The sequence below is a fragment of the Manduca sexta genome, chromosome 23 (assembly GCF_014839805.1).
Source record: "Manduca sexta isolate Smith_Timp_Sample1 chromosome 23, JHU_Msex_v1.0, whole genome shotgun sequence".
Classification (NCBI taxonomy): domain Eukaryota; kingdom Metazoa; phylum Arthropoda; class Insecta; order Lepidoptera; family Sphingidae; genus Manduca; species Manduca sexta.
Window position 1 is genome coordinate 2,071,509 of NC_051137.1, and position 9,269 is coordinate 2,080,777.

The 9,269-nt window shown below is 35.0% G+C and overlaps 7 non-coding genes across 7 annotated transcripts; 3 read left to right on the forward strand and 4 right to left on the reverse strand.

Annotated features, from left to right (window-relative positions):
* Positions 1 to 570: 570 nt before the first annotated feature.
* On the reverse strand, positions 571 to 689 carry LOC115443885. Its single transcript, XR_003938672.1, has one exon. It is a non-coding gene; the product is annotated as a 5S ribosomal RNA (ribosomal RNA).
* A 73-nt stretch (positions 690 to 762) lies between these two features.
* LOC115443855 lies at positions 763 to 881 on the reverse strand. Its single transcript, XR_003938665.1, has one exon. It is a non-coding gene; the product is annotated as a 5S ribosomal RNA (ribosomal RNA).
* Positions 882 to 957: 76 nt separating this feature from the next.
* On the reverse strand, positions 958 to 1,031 carry Trnan-guu. The gene has a single exon. It is a non-coding gene; the product is annotated as a tRNA-Asn (tRNA).
* A 546-nt stretch (positions 1,032 to 1,577) lies between these two features.
* Positions 1,578 to 1,696, forward strand: LOC119190366. The gene has a single exon (XR_005112880.1). It is a non-coding gene; the product is annotated as a 5S ribosomal RNA (ribosomal RNA).
* A 73-nt stretch (positions 1,697 to 1,769) lies between these two features.
* Positions 1,770 to 1,888, forward strand: LOC119190367. The gene has a single exon (XR_005112881.1). It is a non-coding gene; the product is annotated as a 5S ribosomal RNA (ribosomal RNA).
* Positions 1,889 to 1,961: 73 nt separating this feature from the next.
* Positions 1,962 to 2,083, forward strand: LOC115443926. Its single transcript, XR_003938686.1, has one exon. It is a non-coding gene; the product is annotated as a 5S ribosomal RNA (ribosomal RNA).
* A 3,752-nt stretch (positions 2,084 to 5,835) lies between these two features.
* On the reverse strand, positions 5,836 to 5,909 carry Trnan-guu. Its single transcript has one exon. It is a non-coding gene; the product is annotated as a tRNA-Asn (tRNA).
* Positions 5,910 to 9,269: the final 3,360 nt, after the last annotated feature.

Genomic DNA, 9,269 nt, shown 5'->3' on the forward strand with positions numbered 1-9,269 from the left:
TATATGTTAGCAACAATACAAAACGAGTTCATTGGTACACGCTCAGGATTTTAATCTGCAAGACAGCTTTTAGGATGCGGCCTGTGTTGGGGGATTGGAGCGGTTTTGATATTAAAGTCTATATGACTAAGGATTTTTGTAGCAGGGGCTTATGAAATAGCAGCAAATATTATAGCTTAATAAATTCTATATTTAGAACAACTACACGCGTTTTAAAAGGGCAAATCGGCACATCCCAACAGGTTCAATAAAGCTGTAGGTAATATATTATTAAAAAAAACTCCAGTGAAACTATTACTTTTGCTGCTTGACTTTTTTTTAATACTGCATTGTACTTGCCAAGAACTTGGATATATAATAATGCTAGGATGAAATAATAAGTAGAAAAATTGCTGCACCATTTTTGATGAAATGTCTGCCGATTGGCTTGACTCTATCGTTTATTGGGCAGCTGTTTATGTCATTGATAAAAAATATATATCACTCTCTAACAAAATAAAAATATTGTCGCCGTTTCTTCATAGTTCGGTCTATTAAGTTTTTATTGGATGTGTATACACTGTAACAAAAAGCCAACATCACGCGGTGTTCCCAGGCGGTCACCCATCCAAGTACTGACCGCGCCCGACGTTGCTTGACTTAGGTGATCGGACGAGAACCGGTGTTTTCAACGTGGTATGGACGTTGGCGAATGACAAGACATAGCGAGTGTTCTATATCATACTGTGACGTCATACTACACGATACTACAATAAAACAAAAAGCCAACATCACGCGGTGTTCCCAGGCGGTCACCCATCCAAGTACTGACCGCGCCCGACGTTGCTTGACTTCGGTGATCGGACGAGAACCGGTGTTTTCAACGTGGTATGGACGTTGGCGAATGATAAGACATAGCGAGTGTTCTATAGCATTATTAGGACGTCATATAATTCATAATGCTAACAAAAAGTACATCGCCCCCGGGTGGACTCGAACCACCAACCTTTCGGTTAACAGCCGAACGCGCTAACCGATTGCGCCACGGAGGCTAGTACATAGGTGGATACTTAAAGCGAATATAAAACCCATCATACTTTAAGTTTTTCAGTTGTTTCTCATTAATGAAAATAGGGTTATATTATAATGCAGTTTACCTAGATTTTTTCTTTTGTATTGAATTATGAAACCAGCAAATAAAATAATATTACTGTTGTATAATTTTACCACGAAAAATACTAATAGCCGAACGTTGGGAAAAAGAAAGAAAAAAAAAACTAATTTTTCTTCGAAATTTTCTTTATTTCATATGATATTTCGAAATTCAATTCCAAAGATAATTTGGGGGTCTCAAAGTTTGTGTAAATTTTCATACTGGCAAATCGTGAGCAAAATGTATTTACGAAGTATGAGTACTATTTTAGTAATAAGGTCCCACCCGTGTACTTGCCTCCGTGACGCAATCGGTTAGCGCGTTCGACTGTTAACCGAAAGGTTGGTGGTTCGAGTCCACCCGAGGGCGATGTGCTTTTTGTTAGCATTATGAATTATATGACGTCCCAATAATGCTATAGAACACTCGCTATGTTTTGTCATTCGCCAACGTCCATACCACGTTGAAAACACCGGTTCTCGTCCGATCACCGAAGTCAAGCAACGTCGGGCGCGGTCAGTACTTGGATGGGTGACCGCCTGGGAACACCGCGTGATGTTGGCTTTTTGTTTTATTGTAGTATCGTGTAGTATGACGTCACAGTATGATATAGAACACTCGCTATGTCTTGTCATTCGCCAACGTCCATACCACGTTGAAAACACCGGTTCTCGTCCGATCACCGAAGTCAAGCAACGTCGGGCGCGGTCAGTACTTGGATGGGTGACCGCCTGGGAACACCGCGTGATGTTGGCTTTTTGTTTTATTGTAGTATCGTGTAGTATGACGTCACAGTATGATATAGAACACTCGCTATGTCTTGTCATTCGCCAACGTCCATACCACGTTGAAAACACCGGTTCTCGTCCGATCACCGAAGTCAAGCAACGTCGGGCGCGGTCAGTACTTGGATGGGTGACCGCCTGGGAACAACACCGCGGGACGTTGGCTTTTTGCTGAAACAATCATCCCATCAAAATTTATTTTGATCAACTCTCCAAAACCCATGCCTTGCACCACATTCTAACAGAGAAGGTTCTATAGCGAAAGTACGTGATAAATCTTCGCAATGTCACCGGCAGATGGCGCTGGTGGCGTAGGTTTTTACCGCCATAACTCGCTAACAAAGAGCGTCTGGTTTTTCACCACCATCTTCGCACCAGTTAGAAATTCCAGACTTAGATTTCAGTACGTTTCAGCTATTTGCTGGATGATGTATTGTTCGTATGATATGTCTCTTGGATGCTTCTTTGAGACGTATGTAGTCGGCAAGACCTTCAATTCTTAATTTTTCTGCTGATCGCGTTCAATGGACTTTACAAATTGGTTTTGTTTCAGAATTGAGGCCGTATAAAAACCATTTTAATACAACTCTTGATATTGGAATAAATACAATAGTATGCGAGAAAAGAGTTCGCGTTAAAGTGATCAGAATTAAGAGTATTCTTAAGATTTATCTGAGGGTGATATTAAAGTTATGGTCGTATAATAAATTACTATTTTTAATTCGATAATCTCAATTATGATCAGAAGCAATAGACACCGACTTTTATCAGAAATCTTGATATACAAGGAAAATTTATTTCTTAGGGTATGAAGACTCTCCAACCGCTCTTATAAAATTAGAGCAACATCGACATGATAATTAGTAAATTCTATTCAAGTTTGTTCAATGAAACAGACTACAAGAATTTAAGTGATACGGTATTTGCATCTTCAATTTCAATTATAACATCATCCAGATCTTTCAAATTACGCTTTGAAAGAAAGTTATTAAAACAGGTAAACACAATAGGCTTTGTCGAAATTTAATCTATATTTAATTCATAAATTCAAATACAAAGACAACTTAATTACTTAAGATATTAATCAACAACTAACAAAACTAATTCTCTTTTAACTTAACAAAATAATTACTGACCGAATCTACGGGTGGCTTTATCTGTATTTACGAAATGCGTTTCCGTCTCTCTCTTACACTTGAGGTTGGAAAGAGACAGACGATAACCTAATCTCAGGTCGTTAGTTCCCGGTAGTCTAGTTAATTAATTGTCAGACGCTTGGACGGCATATTTGTTACAATTTTATAGTAACGTCTTGATTATAAATGAGATTAAATGAGTTATGGGGTGTGTTTATGTTTTTATTACTATAGTAATTTAATGTTTTGGTTGAATAAATGACTCTTTGGACTAGTGGCAGGCACAAAATAATAATGGGATAGATTTATTGTTATTTATAAAAGGTATGCCAATACTAAATTCCGCGTTTCGTTTGCCAAGCTGGCTTAAATCGGGTTTTAACACTTGCATTCTTTTCATATTTTTATCTAAAACTATTAAGTATGAGACGTTTTTTCAGACTTTCTTCGCTATTGAAGCTAACGATAAATTCTTAAAGTAAAAAAGCAGAGTAACTAACAAGAAAGGGTAAAGCTTTTCATACAGACGAAGCCGTGAGCTAAACCTAGTTAACTATGACTCGCAAGCTTTGAATTTAACTCTATGTTATGGCATACCGTGTTTAGCACTTTCTTTGATTTGGGTTGACGAGATATTAAACTAAATGCTGTTCGCTAGTATTAATGTAAATTGTTTGAATGTTTGTTTGTTAATCAAGTTTGGAGTAATTCGGAGCGTTCTGTAATATATTGCTCGGTTTGGAGAACAGTTAAAAAATAGCGGCGTGGTGTTGAATAGGGGACGTTGATCTCAAAATATATTATTAATTTTTTTTTCAGAGAATGTAGGGCCTTATCTTGTCTGAAGGTAAGCGTAGCGTCTACTTACAAATAGTATCAAAGATTGACTTTAAATAGTACATTTATTGTATAGCAAGTAAACAGTATAGTATGCGATTGTCACCCTTCAGGCACGTCTAAATATCCATTAAAATTAGCAAACTTGAGCCATAGGTGATGGGTCTATCAAAATCTTTCGTTTTGGGATGAAAAACTGTTCTGGATTAAAGAATTTTGAAGTTATTGTAATGACTTTGTGATATATAATATATATTTGGTGGTAGGATATGTTTTATATGCTCTCGGATAGCGACCACCGCACACAAGGTGTTAAAACCCGCCATAGTGGCCCACGTAAGTGTGTCGCATTCCGTGATCAGCCTGTGTATATCCAGTTCCAACAGGCCGGCATAATTGTGTCGACTGCAGGGGCAATTATCCCTCAGTTGACATTCTATTAGATGCCACTCCACTTACCATCAGGTACAGTAGGCTTATTATGCCGTACACTTGTAAAAAAAAGACCCAAAGTAATAGCGCAGTGCAATTCCAAGTAGTGCAATGTAATTAAAAATTTAGACAGCGTTTTTACTTTATACGCAGCTGTGACGCTGCGTAGAAACAGGCAAGCTTGTTCGTTTTATTCTCTAAAAAGCCTCAAACCACATAAATATTGTTATTGGTAACAATGATATTTTAGTCATTAAAATTTACGAGCTGCCGGAGTAAGCAACATTTTTATCAGGCACAATAATTCACCGGTGGAGCGCGTAAGCCTGGTTCCGTCGCGATGAAAGCATTAACGAACCCATTGAAAATGTTTGCGACCTCCCCTACTTACAGACCACGTTGGGAAACAGGTGGCCTGGGAATTTCTCCAGCGATATTTTCAAGTAAATTATAAATGGAATAGAAATTGAATAAAAAATTTGTTATTAACGATTTTGGTTAAAAGTTTCTGGGTTTGGTGAGGTAAATGTTGACCTCAATAATTATAAATGCTATTATAACTATTTTTATCACTCAAGTTTATTACAATTCCAAAATTTAATTTAGACATGACTGGTATTCAGATATTGGGGATAAAATTATTATTAAACTGCTATTTTTATACATATTAATTTTTGAAAAGTACCTGATGATGAATAGTTTTAGTATTTACCTGTGTAACCATTACACTCGGGTACATAACATTGTATGTAGTTTATGTGTGTGTATGTTTTCATTTATTGTGTTTGTGTTAATATAAGTTCCGATGGGGTTGGCCTATCCTTAAAGATAAAACCCTGAAATAAATATAGATATAAAAAAATATTTTGTCGCACCTTTAATAATTGTTTTTAAACGACCTCTACATTCTACATTTATAATAAAATACTTCATAAGAGCGACATTTTCATAAATCGTAATTCATATTTCGTATTTCTAGAATATTCCATACTAATACTTAATATTATTATTTATTGACTTATTTTTACATCAGTGTATAAATAAAGGCATACTCTACCAGTTAACCTTTGGGTAATGCAGAAATAAAACAATATAGGTAGGTGTAATAAATAATAATATTATATAATATGGAAAGAAAAAGATAAGAATAATAATATAGCATAAATATAAAAGTATACACACGAATATACTGAATAAAAATAATAAGTGAATACAATATAAATATATAAAAACAAATATTAATAAATACGTTATAAAGTACCGAATCAAGCCGGCACAATAATTGCAACTTGATATTTTAATTTAATGAATTATTGTCGTCTTTTAAGACTCCAAGAAAAAAGGTCTTAACCAATTTCGATGGATTTTTTTCTGTCTTATTATGAATTAATATCCACCCATTATCTATTTATTCACTCGTGATGTCGACATACACATTGTTCCAATTCTAGAAAAACCACTTATTCCATTGTGTTTGCAATCTTCCTCCACGAGTTCCATACAAAAAGTGTGACGCCCCCGGGTGGGCTCGAACCACCAACCTTTCGGTTAACAGCCGAACGCGCTAGCCAATTGCGCCACGGAGGCGATGATGGTGTGTGCGAAATTAACATATACTATACATAGATCATTATATATGTGTAGCTAATGACGTCATTTGGCCTCTTGACATTTATGAGGTTAATTGTGATAAGGAATGGGTTTACTTAATGTATTAAATGTAAGGTCTGTTGTAACATTGTATTATATGTTTGTATTAATATAATAAATGGGAATGGTGAAGACTTTTAAAAATAAACTGTTGAACGGATTGGATTATAATTTTTCGTGTGACTGATTGATTTCTTTCCTAACCGAATTAGGCCACGGCGACCAATTTCAACCGAGATAAGACAGGTACGCAAAAGATATAGTGCACAAGTGTGTGCGCAATATACAGATGCGCTCTCTGTTCCTTCACTCAAATAGTCCGGTGAGACGGCAATCCGACATGACCGGAGAGAGAACTAGGCGTGTCTAGTACATATTAAACAATTTTTTATTTTTGCAAAGTACCTATATTATAATGGAATTCCTATCCTGAAAATTTCTTCCATACCCTCAGGAGTCGAAAGCAACACAAAGTTATTCATAAATTGTATAGAAATAATAATATATTCAATCAACTGGCATGAATCTGACTGTCTCAATAATATTATTAATGCAGAAGTTTTTAATGCTTATATGTTTGTTAGAAGTAAACTCAAAAACAGCTGAACGGATTTGGATGACATTTGGCACACTGGTAGACCATGTCTTAGATTAACATATAGGCTATTTTTATTCCGGTACTTTGTTCCCATGGGAAATTATATACATTTTTAATCAGATTTATGTAAAGTTTAGGGACGTATGTAATAGAAAAGGCTTTTCACAGGGGCGAAGCCGCGAGCGACACCTCGTCTATTTGATCATATTCACCGCAATATAAATAGCAAAAACACTTTGATTGTATACGCTATTCATTTCATATTAAATAGTTTAAAATAACTATCAATGTCTTTAAAAAGATGAGATATTCAAAGAGAAATTATATTTTTAGAAACATGAGGGAATTAACAGTATATTTTTAGCGAAATGTCTGCGTAGGCGTCAACGTGACGTTATCTTTTATAATCTCAAGTAAAAATTATTTTATAGATAAAAATATAATATGGCTTCTTCTTACATCCTCGCCTTTTTAAGGATAGGGGTATAATGCTTGCAGTAAGTTGCGAAAATTTAGAAATATATAAAAGATGACGCATACTACATCGCTATGTTATATCTATGTATATATAGTGTACAAAAGCAATATCACGTGAGTTATGAGTCAACTGGGAGTCATTTTTAATCTTTACAGCTATATATTAACATTGTATTAGTTCTGAGAACACTCGGGATGACTGTCAGATTTATTGCCGAAATATTTTTAAAATCATGAGTAATATCTATACAGTTTTGAGATACTATGCTCGCGGCACCGCTTGTACATCTTTCACGAAATACTACGGGGGGGGGGGGAGACCATGAGAAGGCTGCAAAGTCCCCGAAACATCGGGAGAAAATAAAGGTGTAAATAGCAGCAATAAAATCCGGAAAATAGTTTCATTTCAATGTCTTACATTCGCGAAAACCCAAGGTACTTTTCTTCTAACAAACATCTTTGCAAAATTTTGCATAAATATGTTAAGAATTAAGATTTTATTAGAAAACCACAATCTGTCTACTCTTGTCGTATATTAATACTTATTCGTCATAGTCTGTTATTTAAATGTTACAAATACCTATAAACTCGTAAATTAAGACTTATTGGTCGTACTCCGTAATTTTAATGTTACGAATAACTATCAAACAATGTCGTTATAAAGTTTATAGACAACAATTTCGCTGAACCTTCAGGGTGACTGTCAAATTTATTTATTGCCACAATAAGGCTTTAAATCATACGTGTGAGTAAGCACTTTAGAGCTTTGGCTCGGAATTGTTAACACTGGATAGTCTAAATTCCGTTTAGATACGGATTTTTTTGTCAGCGCGCGTTTTGGTTTTTCGACTCCAACAAAGAACGGACCTATCGCAATAATAGGCACTAAACTTTATCCCAATTATAGGAAATAAGTTTACGAGTAAATATGAATGAGAAATATCATCGTTGTTTCAATACCCCTTTATATTAAAATTAATAATGACATACCTGGCACAGAACAAGATGGGATGGGAAGAAATATTAATTTTACAAGTTACAAGCTCTTTTATAGACGTATTTTAAAGAAATATTTGTTACTATAGTAAATTAAAATTATACAATAATAATATATATATTAAATATTTATAAAATTTTGAAATAAGCGGCGGGTATCGGATGTATGCGGGCCCGAGATCGTGATGCTTTGCCCTCACTTGGGGAAGCCTACGTTCAGCAGTGATCGGTGACAAGCTGATTGATAGATACATTCATCTTAAAATAAATGAAATGCCAACATCAAACAAATGTGTTTTTTTGTAATCGTTTCTAGCTTAAAGTGCAGGGACACTACCACGACTTATTAAATCCAATTCAATTTAATACATACAATAATATAAAGATCTTGTAACATTCCGTATTTTATCAGGAACTTAACGAAAAAAATACCTTTGAAAGTGAACTGAGGTACCGTGTTCTCTTGAAATTAATAAATTATACTGGACTCGCAGAAGTTCAAGTTAGTTTAACATAGTACGTTTTTTTAGCGTATTTAGCTTTCCAATGCCGTATAAAGACATCGCTCTTCAAAGAAAACTTATTACTGAGAAATAAACTGACTTTATTGGACTAATTGGTTTAAAAGCACAGATTTATGTAGAGCATCATAGTAAATTATTAGCGCCTGTTTCACATCGACTATGTTAATGCTACGAATATAGTATAAGATGACCAAATACAATAGGCATCCTAAATAAATTGGAATTAAATACATTAGCTATCTAATGCATTGATTTACAAATGACAAGTAACTGACTAAGATGAAAACACATCTTCAATACAAAGTTGTTATTAATAATTTAATAAACGTTATTAATCAGTCAAGTAAATCATACGTCAAATAATTCTAAAGAAACAACTGCTTTGGCGGCATATTTGTATTACAGTACGACCGTAGTCCTTAGCTCTCAGCTTCCATACCCGGGTCGGGTAAAGTGATTTAGGGATTTTCTATTTAGATCAGCCTGGACTCCGGAAATTTTCCACGATCTGGAGATAGGCTCGCCATCTATTATGGGATGAAATAGCGAAACACCACCCAGCAACAAACAGCGAATAGTTGCGCTTTGCCTACCCTTTCGGGGATAAAAAGCGTGAGTGCATATGTATACGCACAAAAGAAACAAATCTCTGAATAGTCTTATGGAATAAAAAATATTAATTCATTATCAATAATTTTAGAC